The 17,095-nt window shown below is 35.5% G+C and overlaps 1 protein-coding gene across 2 annotated transcripts in view; it reads left to right on the top strand.

Moving 5' to 3' along the window:
* The first annotated feature begins 1,845 nt into the window (after window positions 1–1,845).
* Window positions 1,846–17,095, top strand: part of LOC117339629 (methyltransferase-like protein 27) — a 31,851-nt gene continuing 16,601 nt past the window's right edge. Inside the window, exon 1 of one of the 2 annotated variants that reach the window (XM_033901325.1) lies at window positions 1,846–1,921. The gene's annotated coding sequence lies outside the window, so the exon portion shown is untranslated. Of the gene's footprint in view, window positions 1,922–16,821; window positions 16,841–17,095 lie in introns of those variants that run through there. The other variant, XM_033901326.1, reaches the window with a different exon arrangement.

The following is a 17,095-nucleotide window of genomic DNA, read 5'->3' as shown; positions in this document are numbered from 1 at the left end:
AGTATAGACGACACTAAACAATACTAAAACAAACCAAGTACAGACGACACTAAACAATACTAAAACAAACCAAGTATAGACGACACTAAACAATACTAAAACAAACCAAGTATAGACGACACTAAACAATACTAAAACAAACCAAGTATAGACGATACTAAACAATACTAAAACAAACCAAGTATAGACGACACTAAACAATACTAAAACAATCCAAGTATAGACGACACTAAACAATACTAAAACAAACCAAACATAGACAACACTAAACAATACTAAAACAAACCAAGTAAAGACGACACTAAACAATACTAAAACAAACCAAGTATAGACGACACCAAGCAATACTTAAACAAACTAAGACAACATTAAACAATACTAAAACAAACCAAGTATAGACGATACTAAACAATACTAAAACAAACCAAGTATAGACGACACTAAACAATACTCAAACAAACTAAGTAAAGACGACATTAAACAATACTAAAACAAACCAAGTATAGACGACACTACACAATACTAAAACAAACCAAACATAGACGACACTAAACAATACTAAAATAAACCAAGCATAGATGATACTTAACAATACTAAAACACTAAAGCCATTCAAATGCCCTCAATGTTTTTTCCCTAAATATAAGCATATCATATAAGTTTGGAATGCATGTATAATCCCTCAAATCTGACAATGCAATATCCATAAACTCATGAAAATATCTAGGTGCACCTGAAAGCCCAAATGGTGTTCGTACACATTCATGTACGACCCAAATAGTATGAAAAGCCGTGTAAGATCGACACTCTGGCCGTACAAATCATTGATGGGTCTGGAACGTCTTCTGTTCTAAAGTATGATACATGTAGTGTATTCATAACAATAAGCTGAGATCCTTCAACAATATTTGCATTATTTTATTCATATAGCTTATTAACTGAACGTTAAGACGAGTACAGAGGACTCGGCGGACATAGTCCGGGAAAACCCTCTTCATACTGAAGAGGTGGGTATTTTAATGTAATTAAGATAAATGAATGATAATTGTATAAATAATGTAAGAGCTGCTATTTCTATATAATGTATAGATTGATTAAAACAGTTTTAATCAATCTATACATTATATAGAAATAGCAGCTCTTACATTATTTATACAATTATCATTCATTTATCTTAATTACATTAAAATACCCACCTCTTCAGTATGAAGAGGGTTTTCCCGGACTATGTCCGCCGAGTCCTCTGTACTCGTCTTAACGTTCAGTTAATAAGCTATATGAATAAAATAATGCACACATTAAAACCATGCTTCATTGAAATCACTCGCGTAATACGACCACGCCCGAAATCTGAATTAATTTCCAGAATATCAACTTTACTTTTAACAAAAATACTACCTTTAATCAAATATATTATATAAAAGATACTATATTACATTACGCTTATATATATTTTTACACAGGTACTTACGTTTAATGACTCTAGTGTTCGCTACATCTTTTCGTCTCTATGCTGGCTATGATTACCAATATACGATGTTGTCCCTCTGACCGCTCTGTTCATAAGTGACCAGTGCGCCAGGTAAAACTACCCAACATTCAACACTCGCATTCCATAAATAGACAATACGTACACTACAAACAGGTTTACATACACGTTACATCACATCCGCTCATTAGCTCGCTCGCATTCTCACGTGCTATTCTACCGCGCGCGCTAAAACTATTGCCGCATTGCGTACCGTAGAATGCTTCGCGGAAAGCTGACTTCCGTTTCATACGGCGCGTATATTTAAAATACAAAAACATATTAAAAGTATATTGTCAAATAATGACACTACTACATGGATATCAATCAGTTTTCATCTAGCGAAGAGTGAGGTCGAAGTCTACCGGATACACTGATACTTTATACAATAAGGTAAGTAGACAACTCAAGCGTATAAATCTACCGTCTTTATATAACCACATTTCGTCCACGGCAGTTATGGTGGTATAACAAGGGTGGCGACAGTAATCGAATGATGGAAATTACAACAATGAAATGGTAGAAGAGATTTCATAACCAACGTTTACCGGATAATCTAGCTGGAACAAAGTTACACTATTTACAATATACATGTACATAATGTAGATTCGTTATTCAATGATTCTATAGGCTATACAATTTTAAATAAGTCACACATTTTTGGAAAGAGTCATTGATCTCCTTTTTGCCGCATACCATTCGTTATTATCCGTCGAACTCATGTTACACGAAAGTATTCGGCAGTGGCTTTTTCACCTAGTCAGCTGGCGAAGCCAAACATTCATACCATACACAATAGGAACACAAAGTCAGTAGAAATCAGTTCTGCTTTTATTCCAAACCAAACCATAAGTGTCAGTTGATGTGACATAATAAAAACATCCAAATACCGATCTACCTCAGTGTTAGAAAAACATCCAAGCGTAACGCTAGGGCACCTGTACAATGTTCAAGTGAAAACAGGAAATGTCCTATGTCTATAGATAGAACACTAAAGAGTTCCTTGATCACCAAAAACAAAACAAAATGGTGATATCGTCGAGGGAAATATATAGCGATTCGCAATGTTTGTATTTTAACAAACGTGGCGGATTGCGGTATACGAGGGTGGCGAACGAGGGAATTATATAGGATGGAAATTAGTTCCAGAGGTTTAGGTGGCGGTATGCGAGGGTGCGGTAGATTCGGGTTGCGAAAGGTCGAGGGTAGACTGTATATACAAAGGTCGAGGGTAGACTGTATATACAAAGGTCGAGGGTAGACTGTATATACAAAGGTCGAGGGTAGACTGTATATACAAAGGTCGAGGGTAGACTGTATATACAAAGGTCGAGGGTAGACTGTATATACAAAGCCAAAGCGATACGATGGACATGTCCATGTGTGACATACGAAGCTGTTAACACGTTGAATGTTTGTTTTATTATTTAATGCTAACATATTTAACTCGGTAAAATACTGCTTTAAACGCGATAGATTAATTTCCTTTTTGACATGAACGCCCTTCAGAGATAAGAGTTTGGATTTCAATTTCGTAATTGATATATTTTTTCTAGATAACACCACCCTTTTCCCTTAATTTGCACGTCAGGTGTCGTCGACCAATCAGAAGGCGCTTGACTTTTCAGAATACCAATTTTTCAAGGTTTCACATGCAAATATTTCCTTTCATTCGAATTTTGTCCTCCTATTGTTGATTTTGAAATAAACTTACTAATGCTCTTTATGGGAATAATAAGAGATTATCATATGACGACAGTAGTAAATGATTCGTTATTTACATTGTATTATTGACAAAATCGTTGTTCAATATTATTCGAGTTTAAAGAGTAAAAAAGTAAAAATAATAATATATAACAACATAAATTTCATGCAATTTTTCCATTTTGCGGGCTCTATCGACATGCCGTAAAATAAGAAAGACCTGATAACATCACATGCCACCAAAGAATGCTGCATCGATCCTGTATTTCAATCATTATCTTCACAGTTTGATAAAAAAAAATCATTTGCGAAAAAAACAGTTGACGTCTTGTTTTCCCTACATTTTATTCCTGGCAGAAGGCTCGAAGTTAGGTTATTTGAATATAGCCATAATGATTGCATTAATTTATGTCACAAAAAGAAAACAAACCTCCGTGGCTTTTATCAAATCTTACGATCGTGGCCACGCGACGGATATGTATTTGACCGGGAGCTATCACTATCATATTATTGTTTGTATAATATTCTTAAATGCTGCTAGTTCTACTTTACAATCAGCATTTTATTGCCATTTAATGATTAAATAATTGCTCAAGATTCGCTGCCCGAACAATCGGACAACAAATTATATGGTGAAATTGCATTCAGATGCCTTATTTTTTTATTTTTTTTTTAAATTGCTTACCTCGGCTGGTTCTGCACACGACTCCATGCTCGGTTTATAATTTCGAAGGAATCTGAAAAGGTTACGTAACGAGCCTACCTTAATACTGGGGCAATAAAGATGGAATGCTATGTAACAAAATACGTACATTGTATGTGATATTGTACCTGCTGTCCGCCCTTTGTGAATTATTAGGAATGTGTGAAGGTGTCTACTCCGTTGTAATGAATCTGGTTCTACATTAACCAATGTGGAGGTATTAACTTTGCCAATAAGAACTTTTCTTTTCTGTGTAATTAAACGCCATATTTCTTTCAAGGCGAGGTATTAATGTTTGAAAAGTAGGACCTACCCAATTTTTTGTTTACATTTGAGTTATTTTCAAACATTATTTGTGTAATCAATCCACGAGTTGCTGATGAATATTTCCTCTCTAGAGCTGTTTCTTACCGTTAAGGCTAGTATTATTGATGTGTAATCTCGTGTTTTGAGAGTGAAAAGCAGGAACTGGAGTTAGCGAATGTTATATTATGGCTATAGCTGGACATGACACGTGCTCCAGGCTTAAAGATTCAATGTCTTTCCAATCGTACCGCTAGTGTTCCATAGATGTACATCTTTAACGGTGAGGTTAAGTAGCTAGAGATCATTGTGAACGACCCCACTGCGCCACGTGGTTTTTAGTGTATTTGTATTGTATTTGGTACAAATGTTCTTACACATGTTAAATAACTGTTGAAAGTTATCTTTTTTGAGTTCATTATCATTCTCACTAGTTTAATTTACATCTTAAAATCAAGTGAATAAAAAAATCAGCGACCGAAAGTCGGCAGCCATACCCAGGACAGAAACAATCCGATGACAGTAACAGTCATCGCTGTGATGCATGTGGTGTGCGTTTTGTTTTGTGTTTCTAAAGCCATATCAAAAGTTAAAGTCAATTAAGGATTGCCTTCCTTGTGTACGAGATGCATGCATTTGGCATTGTGTGTGTGTGTTTTGGGAAGTTGTGGTAGTTTCGTTATTTTGTCCCCTGGTGATAGCACGGAAATGCTGCCGTGATTATAGTACTACCTGATCATTGAAGCATACTGACGAAGACACACAACAGACATCCAACCAGTCCACATTGTGAACCATTCGCCCCAATCCCAAAATACAGGACTAAAACCACATTATCGAACAAGAATATGATATACCCTTAGATATCGACAAAAAGTCGTGGCTTATTTTCTTTCTTTGTTAAGGAACTCCCAGGCTTAATTTCGAACCAGGCCTATTTTCAAGGCCGTCTTAAATTTGAGGTCATTTGTCTCATTACTTGCACAAGGCTTACTTTCGTGGCGTCTTACTTCTGCAACTTTTCATCAGTGAAACATCCATTACTGAATAACATTTCCCTTAACTAATAATTAGTTAAATCGTCAGCACTAATCTTGATTACTCAGAATCATTTATGACACTTACCTTTTTCGTCATCTAGAACTGGACTAGTTCTACGGGTAGAAAATTAACTTTGTTTGTTAGTTATAAACAGGTGAACAATGCCCAGATCTTGTGTATCGATATTTCAATGGCATAGCTAACATTGAGCCCGTGATCACTATGTGATGTTCTTATAATTCATTCCTAGACACAGCCAAGCATGGCGAGATATTAGTGTAAATATACCAAAAATGACCTGTCATCGTTACATTTGATTTCCATATTGATTATACCTGGCGATGTAACGTGGCCATTTTACACTGTATATGTATAACGTAAGGATAACAGGTATCTTGTACAGTATCGTTATGTAAGCAAGGAAATGCAGGAGTCATGTGATATGGCAGTGGACACAGTTGTCAAGATCGGAGGTGCAATTTCGATATTTCCAGGATATATTTCTACGTTTGTTTATACATTATAATTTAATAACTGTACTATTTAGTTGGCAAACCAACAAACTTTTTTTTCAGTAAGGGGGAAATATCTGATGCTAAAATGTTTGATTTTCTTTGTTTGGACAATGGAGTCGAGTGACCTACAGGTGCACGCCTACGCCTCAACAAGTAAGCGAGCCGCTTATTATAACATATGAACACACCCGTGTCTTGTTTAAAGTTGCAAACTTGTGAGTCCTATTCGGAAGACACAATAGAATCCGAGTCCCTAAAAACTCTGCTGGTGAATCCCTAAATCCAATCAGCACTGGTAAATTCTCACGTACCAACTTACCAATAAACACATCTGATGATGATTTTTTTTTTTTTTTCAAATCTTATTCAAGCTTTGGTTGAACCTGTAAGCCGTCTTGTAGCCTCACTTATTACCCAGACGTTCACTGCTGTGATCAAACCCACCGTTTTATTTAATATACATGTAGTCAATAATGTGAAAACAGAAAACTCCCTTCAAAGTTGTGTGAATATTTAAATGGGCACTTGAGCGACAAACATATCTACCATGCAGATACGTTCTCCAAGATAGTGGGATGAAGGCGCTACACAGTAGAATTGATCAGTCGTCGAGAGCACGAGGCTATCCTCGACGGAAAAAAGTCGTCGAGAGCACGAGAATATCCTCGACGGAAAAAAGTCGTCGAGAGCACGAGGATTTCCTCGACGGAAAAAAGTCGTCGAGAGCACGAGGAATACGACGATTATTCACGTCGGACATGTCAATATTTTCTTAATGTACCTGTCCCGAAAGATGTGCATGCTTTCGACCAACTGAATGTGGTTTTAGATGTATGTAAACAAAATCTAAAATTGAAAGACCAGCTGCGGTCCATCTCTCGCTGCTATATCGTTGGACCTATCTCTGAAGGTGAAGCCAACATTACCATATGCTTCCTGAGGTTGCATTGACCATGAACAAATATTTTCCACGAAACAAAAACTTCAGGGCAATGAACACAAAAAGCGACACAATTAGTGGATGTTGTCTTGTGACTAAGTGATATTTAATTAAAATATGCATGTTATTTAGTGTTATTAATTAGAATTGAATAGGTATGCTTAATACTTGTTGCACATAAAACTATATTTCCATATTAGATGTGTGTGCGAATGTTAACGTGAGTATATCTGGAGTCCTGTTAACGTGAAATTACATGTTACAAAACCATACACATGGGTCTACTACAAATGCTTCTTTCGAGGAAGCCAACTGGTAAAGGTGATCCGACACTTTATCACCAGCCCTCTACCTCTGGGTTACGTGTTTGAAACCCACGTGGGGCACTTGCCTGGTACTGACCGTAGACTAGTCCTTAAATGACCCTGGTTGTTAACAGGACGTTAAACAAAATAAACCAAACCAAAATCATTCGTACCTGAGTGATTTATCGATGACTCCGTGATTTTTCATGTTATACGATAATGTTAGTGTCGAGGGGTGTCTTGCTCTCGTTCATGGACCTATACTCATATGGAGCCGTCTGGTGGCATGCTCCCATACGCTTAATTTGTAGTAAACTCTTCCATTCTAAATTTGCATATGAGTTGAATTATTCAAGCGAATGCATGTTGACCACCATTCTTCAACAGATTTCTAACATGATATTTCACAAGCATATTCCTTGGCTTAGTATCACGCTATCTGTTTTATATCGTCTACGTTTGCTGTGAACAGACATTTTCCAAACATTTTGATTCTGTTGATATCGCCAGTGTTTAAATCAACGAGCAGTTTTATCATATTCCAAGGAATGTATACCAAAACAATCAGTTGTTGTAAGACCACAAGATAAACTTTGGATACTTTCAGAACTCGGGGAAAGCCATGGGGCTACAGGGTAGACTCCATAAAGTATTCAGGCGCCCATGTCCATTTTAACAAAATAGAAACACCAAAGAAATAAAATCAATTATAACTTGAATTAGTAACCTTAACTCTTATTAGTTACTTTTTGGATACATTATACATAAAAAGTCTCAGATGGTCATATCTATTATTTTATATTATTTTATAATTATTTTATAAACAGAACTGCTATATTTTCCAATATGCCCTCCTTCTCATCGTCAATTGTCACACACCAGAATAATCAACAGGTGAGCATATCTGAAGGTAAATGAAAACGATGAAAATTACCCAAATTTTCTGAAATAATTTCCCTGTCGGTGGCTTCACATGTTAACCTGTAATGCATACAAATGCAAACTGTAACAGATGTACCTGCAGATAAAACATCTGAACAATGCAGCTGGTGTGACTACCAGTCGGGGACATACACTAGATAAAAATAAATAAAATCGTGCTGTATCCCGTCAAGCCTGACGGATGAGATGATACCTGCACTGTATACCTGGATGTTATGAATGAGATACTGACATTCTTTGTTCCCAGAATACAAAGGGAAGGGGTTATGGGTTGGATATTTGTCTGTGAAGTGTCCAAAACAAGACTTGCCATTGGTGTTGTCTATGAATTTAAAGAAGGCGATTGTAAACGAACTTATAGAAGTTTTTAAAAGCCTTCTGCAGCAAACTGTATCATGGATTGATGATATTTGGTCTTTTTTTCGGCACAAATGATGTAAGAGTGGAGTGTGATCCATAAATATTTGGTTAATTAAATTTATCTATTCGATTAATTTTATCTATTTACCTTAAATCCATTGATTGATTTATTGATTGAGTGATTGATTGGTTGATTGATAGTGTTGTTTTTTTTCTCAGGAAGATTTTATTCTATTCTTGATCTTAACAACTAAAAGTGATAATCTCTGACAAAGATCAGTTATAATCGATTGAAAACAAGACTATGCTGATGTACAACACCAAAACCTACATACCACGTGTGTATAACCGTCCATAACTTTGTGGTACCAATTGTATCTTTTGAATTTAAAGAGGATAAATACCAATTAAATACGGATAGACCCAGACACTGCATTGTTTATACAGTATATATAACGTTCGGTCTCAAAATGTGGACAAAGAGAGATAACCCAAAATCTGTTTTGTCATAGTAATTAATCGGGTGGCAACAGGCAAGTTCTCTTCAAGCCCTATATATTCTAAATAAAAACGTATAGAACATATTAAAAAATATTTTGGAACACAGAGTTCTGTAATTAAAGTAATAAAATTGTATATGAATATTCAATGTTCAATAAAACGGATACTGCTTAAATCTTAAAATATCTCGGTATATCTGTGCAACGTTGATGGACCCCCGTTTATAATAAACCCTAGGTCAGTTTTCAACGTTGAATATGAACCCTGAAAATTGGCTGTGTCGTTGAAAAATGAAAACTTAAAAGGTCAATTCTCAACGGGTTTTCAGGAAATAGACATTTTCCTCAAATCCAAACAAGAAGAAGTAGCGTCTGAAAACATTTTGAGACATCAGTGAAAAGATATTTTCTGGGGTTCTCCATATCAAGTCAATCAAAGGTAGGCATATAAGCGACCTTCTAGTTGAATTTATGCAGGAAAAGAACATCGCTATCGGCTTCATGCGAGCACAGGGACACGATGGTGCCAGTAATACTATCAGAACGTGACCAGGTCTGATAGAATAGTAACCGACAGCTCTGTGAGAAAAACTCATTACATAATCGATTATCAACACAGCATTGTCACGACTGTATTGATTAAACATTTTATTGTTCAAAATATAACGTTAGCCTACAAGTAATGTTAACATTATTTTAGTTATTGCTGTTGTTATTATTTCACCATCAAATTACACCTGTAATGAGAAAAGTGCTAATAAAGTGGATTTAATAAACATATATTCATTGATATTGATATATATTTTGTAGTTTTATAGTATGTCATTATAGTGCCTATTAAGGAGGAGGACTGCAGTAGAGAATTATAACTAATCTTCCCGATAACAAATCATGGGTCACATGTCTATACATGTAAAGCATGTTGATCAAAAAGCCTGACACTGATAGTTTGAACAGATCAAAAGATGTATCTGAACTGCCAGCACTGGTTTCAAATTTGTGCAAAACAAGCAATTTTAAATTTTGGCCTCAAAGAAAGAATACAGGATCAGTTTATTCCTAAATGGTTAAAGGATATAGATGTGACATCTAGAGGAAAGATATGCTCATTGTTTTAAATCTCATTTTCATGTTGAAAAATATTTTCTCAAATCAAATGAAAGAGATAGCAGAAATATTTGGTTGTTTTTATATCAAGTTTACATATGCCCATAATTTACTCATTTATTTGTAAGCATGAATCACTATGCCTTTGACAATGTTAAACATTCCAAATTATCCTGTACATTATCCTAGTAGTGCAAAGATATGAAAGGTCTTATTTCATTATATAATGTTTCTTTTCTTATCTATCTCATGAAAATAGGTTTGCAGAAAAACTTGGAAAAAATGCAAAGATCCGATTTGAATCCTTCATATGAAATTGCATATGGCTGTTTTTGTGTTCCAGACTCGTGTAAAATTTGCTGAATACCGGTAAATGTTATCTCTTGTTACACACAACTCTGAATCACCAATAAGATCTTGCAACCTTCAATGCTGGTGTCCATGTAGCTGAAGTTAAGATACCCTGATCATGACCTAAAGCCAATGTCTAGTTGTATTTTTCCGTTGTTGATATGCTTGTTTGATTTATTGAGTTTCAAGCGGGATGTTCATTAAAATGGATGTCCTTTGTTCCCAAAACCAATTATATCCAGGTAAGGTACATTTGTAGATATAACGCTTTTCTACATCTTAATTCGTTGTTTTATCCAGCATTGGGGCCGCGGTGGCCGAGTGGTTAAGGTGTACCGACACTTTATGACTAGCCCTCCACCTCTGGGTTGCAAGTTCGAAACCTACGTGGGGCAGTTGCCATGTACTGACCGTAGGTCGGTGGTTTTTCTCCGGGTACTCCGGCTTGCCTCCACCTCCAAAACCTGGCACGTCCTTAAATGACCCTGGCTGTTAATAGGACGTTAAACAAAAACCAACCAATTGTTTTATCATGGAGAACATATATATATAGAGGATCTGTCATGAGTTTCCCTTCATATTAGATTTATGATACGAGTTTTGAATTTTTTTATTTTTGCGAGCCTCTGGCGAGCAAAAATAAAAAATTCTAAACGAGTATCATAAATCAAATATGAAGGGAAACGAATGACAGATTCTTTTTATCATATGACGTTTTCTTTCATCGTTCTCCATCAAAAACTGATTCTCTCTTTTGCCTTGAATCGTCACATCTCAACCAAAGCACCCGAACCTTTGAAGTAGGTCAATTATACCGACGAGAGAAGAAATAGTTCTAACACAACTGACTCTTGAAAAGGATTAATTTTATTAAATACACGTCTCAAAACAAAATTTCAGCATTTTTTCATTTAATCTATAATAGATAAATTGTCCTTGGTGTTTGAAACAATGACGAAAATATTTTAGTTTGAAAGTACATGAGCGACTGTTTTTGATGTGACGAAGCTGTGACGTCACTTGGCGCGATAATGGAGGCTTCGTACAAATGTCTATTCGCTGTCGCTGTCGTACAGAACCATTGTACGGCGCCTTTTCACTGCTTTGTGTTTATCCTCGTCCTCGCGCGAGTTTATGGAGATGTGAAATTTTCCACCATGAATATTCCCACTGAACATTGTGTTCAGACTGCCGTGAAAAGCGACGTTGGATGCCGATTTGTTGGCAGTGTTGTTTGTGTTGACATTACACGTGTTTGTCGACGACAGTGTCAGCATGTTATTCTGAGTAAACGTTGAAGGCAAGTTGTAACAAACTACATTGCCGTTTTTCATGAGGATTTTATTAAATAATGCTATTATTTGTTTATTTGAAAAGAATCTAGACTAGATATGTCTCATCGGACAACGCAACCGCAATTTTCTATCGGAGTTAAAATATGTTACTAGGGGTCATAAAATAGATGTTTGCTAGGCCTAATTAACATCTTATAGTATAAATATAATTAAAAAAACTTAGGCTGTGTACATCTAGGATTTCATCTTTGATTGTACAACATGTTCTGTTAATACTAATAGACCGATTTGTCGTTCAGTTGATTTTTTTTCAAAGTTTACAAGCACTATAGGTCGCCATTTTTACGAGTCGTAGTAAAAAGAAGTACATGATGTAGGTCGTTCCCACGCGTATGAATACAGTTCTCACGGAACCAGCCAATCAGCGTACGTAGGCTAGCGAAAGGTGTTATTACTAGTGTCATAAAGAAAATTTACGTGATGGGTTTATGACACCGTATATAACGGTAGTCATATGATAAATATATACATATCTACCATGAATATGGTTAGCTGGATGATGCATTCATGTTGCTTGAAGTCATGATATTGAAAAATGTATGTAAACTTTATTTATGTTACAACAATTACAAAACAAAAAATGACAACTCATATTGATCACTCTCGTTGGCCCAGTTTGAAGCGCGCAATGGGGTCTTACTGTGGGAGAAAGCAGCACATAGGAACCCCATGTGGTTCGAAAGGTGACCCCATACATTTTCAAGTCCAGTCCGGTAATCAAAACCTGGACCACCTCGGTGAAAGTCTGAATGCTGGTCTCTAACTGAAACTTGAAACCAAATTAAGGCTAAATGTATACAAATACATGATACCTGGAGGACCAAGACCCAATGTATTTCAACCAATCACTGTTTAGACATAAGATCTATATGTGACAATAGCATATCACAAACTGTTGATCAGAAATGCTTAGTTCTGTATCAGTTCCAAATGATATTAACCCTTACATTAACTTGAATGATATGTGGCATAAAACGTGTAGCTAACTTCTAGCAGTTGTGGAGCAAGAGATCATTTGGAGTGGATGAGAAGAGTACAGATGATTTTCAAATTAAAAAGATATTTCAAAGAGGATAATGCGGGGTTCAAAGAACACCACTCTGGGATATTAAGCACTTGTACTGTTAGCATGCATTCGATGTATTAATAAGTTGTCATATCTCATATTTAAAAACAGTCACCTATAGTAGCTTCATTATATTCCTTCAATGATATAGACTAAAAAACTACAATCTAATCACAACATGTTCTTTAATCACAACATATTGGAGATGTGCCTCCATGACATATATGAATAATAATTGGTTAAATGTATTGCCAATGAAATAATTGCATTTCTATGGTGTTTGTATTTGTATATTAAGAAGGAGACACAAAAATATGAAAGGCCAACATATATGGAGATTTAACATTAGCATTGGCCCCCGCTTAGATTTTCAAAATATGTTAAAAAAAATGTATGGGTATGAGAAGTTTAAATCTGGAAAATTTAGTTTTAGAATTAATTCTGTGAAAAATGTGACCTCCTTGACTAACACCTGTGTCGCTGCTAGAGGTGCTGCTGTATAATTCCCAATCATTCCCATCGTTGTGTTCAGAATATTTCAACTAACATTTTGATACCAAATATTACGATATTTCAAGGGAAAATGTTTATTTTTATTGCTGTTTTAAGCAAAAAACAAATCAAAACTCCATCACAAATGAGAAAATTCCCATTTTGGACATCTGAATTTGCATAGTTCCAGAACCAGTCTACCTTTTATTTAAGGATTAACATCAATTATTTTTTCTGTTATACAGTCATAACAGAAAAAAACTGGAGTGTACTCTAAATAAACCGCGAAGCGGTTTATGAAGGGAGTACACTCCAGTTTTTTATGTTATGACTGTATAACAGAAAAAATAATTGATGTTAATTCTTATAATTTAATTTCGTCTTATACACACCAAGATATTTCACTTTCTTTGGCGAACTCTTTTCTGTGATAAATTATTACGCAACGTCATCAGCCAATCAAAAATGACGTTACATTTCGCAACGTCAAAATTTGTTTATGGAGGTATAACAAAATTATATCAGCCAATGAAAATGCGTGTTTCAAACAAAATTAAATTATACTTGGTTAAAAGTTGGCTAGTAGTGATATATTTCAATACACGATTTATGAAAAAAATGAAAACCGGTAAATTCGACGTTTTACACATTTGTTTCAAAAAACAAAAATACAGATTCGTGACCATTTGTCCTTAAACTTTTGTTTCTTTATAACCAAAAGTCGGTGAGTCTTGATGTTTGGCAAGATTGTTGCCCTGTTAAATGGTATAACTTTAGTTAACATTGGTGACCCCGAACTTCGTTCAAGATCACACGAATGCGATTTGCTGAAATAGTTACAATGTGGGTGAAATAGAATTGAAATTACAAGATTTTAATGTAGGTATCAACCTTAACCTTCGATTGCAACGGCCTTTAATTGTTTGATGAAGCGCTTGTAACATTTCCCACATACAATGTATGCTGATGCTCTCAGCAGTCAGTATTTGCTGCAGCCAGTTATATTTAGATAAATATACCTGTCGTATTTGTTTTCGGGACTCTTAAGGCAAATTGTTCAATCTGGTTTTGCAACCACGACATATACACCTATCTGACATGGGTATGTAGTAAGTGAACTTAATGAGATATATGTAGTTGTTGAAACTTAATAAAGAACGTCTGGCATAGATGTAAGCTTCAGAGTTGATATACATATGTTGGGAAAATAACTTGTGTCGGGTGTCGGACAAGGTTATCATTTCTTACTCAATCTGGTTTTATGCAAGGAGGTCCAGTATGACTATTCGTAATGACTTATCCTATAGGCTTATGGTTTAGTTGCATATATCCACATATAGAAAAATATGAAAGAAATTGATGTGGGGCCAAACGGTGCTCAATAACAGGGCATAGGCATTATACCATGAACGAGCAGTATCGGTTGAAATTTTTCGAAGTTGTAAACATTTGGATGGGGTAATAGCTGATAGTTGTTTGATATTTTGTTTTCAAATTGAACTTGCCATCTATTTAGGGTTATGCCTATCTTCAATTTAAAAAAAAATGAATCACTACATGACTAGTTAAAAATATATAGACCACACACAATACCAGAAAGAATAAGAGGTTTAATTGTCTAGGCCTTGTTGAATATTGACTGTAGTTTTGTAATCAGCAGTTTTCAACCATCGGTATATTATATTTGCTTTGAGAGCTTTTTTTCCGAGAAAGGAGGGTTCTAGCGTTAGCCGTAAATTCTGGCGTTTGACACAAAACAACTACTAGAAATACCCCTGTATTCTCTTTTCTTTCTCATTTCAATTCAGTTTGTTTATTCTGTAAGCCCGTCAGCCAGCTTAATTATTATTAGAGTAGCGTTGGATGCTTACACACTCAATTACACTTAATCAAGTAATTCATCAATAACTTACATATTATATATGCGATGTAAAGTAGAATTACATAGATAATCAGTATTACGAAGAATACTTTACAATGCGTTAAAATCTTTGACATTGTGGACACTAAGCGGCAAAATGATATCAAGTTTATGAAAATCGAAATCAAGTGAGCAAATGATAACGGTTTCAAAAATTTGAATAAAAATGGGTTCAAAATAAAAAGAAGCTCATCCTCAATAATTCGATAATCACACTGTGATAATTATATATGCAAGTCCAGAGTCTTGTATGCACTCATACAATTTTGATGGAACTCGAAGAATTTCTGGGAGATATTAAATTTAACATTGTGGGACTCATGAAAATAAATTGATGATGGATCACTGATCACAACGCACAAATCGTTTGGCAAGTCTGAAGTATGATCTTTGTATTGACAACGACATGATATTTGTAAAATGTGCAGAAATAAACGAACAGGTCTGAAGTAAGTAATGTTGGTACACATGTATACGCTTCAGTAACATGATGACAGTCTTATCCGTGAACCACTTTTCTTTTTGTTCGTCCTGATTTCAGTAAACTGACAAAAGTTAATCAATAAATACATTAAAGTAAGCATTTTGTTCTACCTTTGTAACAAAAGTATGCAAATCCATTTCCCTTCTATCTTTGTTTTTTATTTTTTCAATTTTCAAGTATGAAATGTCTAGGCCTACTACGTGAATGTGATTGCAGAATTGGCATTCTTGACTTCGTTTGCTTTTCCTGTGTACTCTTACGTTCAATATAATAAATAATTTATGAATATAGATCATCGTTCATTCGACGAAACTCTTCAAATAATCGTAAATTAGACGAAACTTATCAATGAGCCGAAGCATTTCCCGGACGAAATGCATTCGGAGATGACCCCAAAAAGTGCACCTGACCACAGACGATTATATAAACGTAATCCCGTATGTAAATGAAGAATCTGGACAGGCTGAGGGAGCAGTTTGAAAAATAGCGTTCTGAGCGAGGTATTCGGCGATGTTTTCACGGATTATTGTGTTTTGGATGTAACGATTCGTATTGAGTGACACGGTAGGTTAAAGATGAATGTTTCCTAATGACGGTCGCATTTAGTGTGAACCGTGTAGTTTTTGATAAATGTGTTTTTTAGCCGATTGAAGTGAGATGGGGTGCCGTTTCGCTATTGACGGAGTTTTCTGCCTTCACTTTTTACACACTACACATACCACTGATATCATTTTTTTTTAATTCTCATTTTCTATGCAAGCGCCTGTGGTTCGAACGTCCACTGTATACGCCATAGTTACTCTCCTTCAAGTACCCATGTGCTCTTTTATTTGTTATCAAACCTTTACAATATGACATCTTTTTTAAAGTAGAGAAAAGTTCATACTTTGATTTGATATAAAATTCACATCATTTGAAATTGGTATGAACGAATGGGTGGGTTTGAGTCACCAGTAAAACACGTAGTAAAATATTTAGTTTGGTTTACTTCTTGTAATACAGTCGTGATTATACTTGCCACGTATAGGAGAGTTCATTAGATAAAGGTATTTCGTACACCTAAATGTAAATGCAGAGACCGTGATGGACACCGGTTGGTTGGCTTGTGGTCTCGTATCTAGAGTATTGCATTATGTAGATATACCACCCGGTGATTCACGCTTGTGTATGTACAGATAGCGCGTCAGCAGTCTTCCAGCAGAGATCAGAGAGTCAGAAATCAGGTTAGTATAGGCATGTTTCTCTACGTATATAAACTTCAAACTATTTCCCGTCAGATTGTTAAACTTATTTGTTTAAATCCAAACTAATTCTGACACATGTAACTTAACGAGATAGCATCCTGTTTTCACTGATATGAATATCTGCACAAAAGCTGCTACAGCTTCATTTTATACAGAAAATATGAGCACAAGGACCAGACACGCCAAACTTTACCATGTCAACGTGGCTTTCACACAAGCCCCTAAGCCAAAGTC

Source organism: Pecten maximus, chromosome 12, assembly GCF_902652985.1.
Source record: "Pecten maximus chromosome 12, xPecMax1.1, whole genome shotgun sequence".
NCBI lineage: Eukaryota > Metazoa > Mollusca > Bivalvia > Pectinida > Pectinidae > Pecten > Pecten maximus.
The sequence above is the reverse complement of the archived record's forward strand: the minus strand, read 5'-3'. Positions and strand labels throughout refer to the sequence as shown.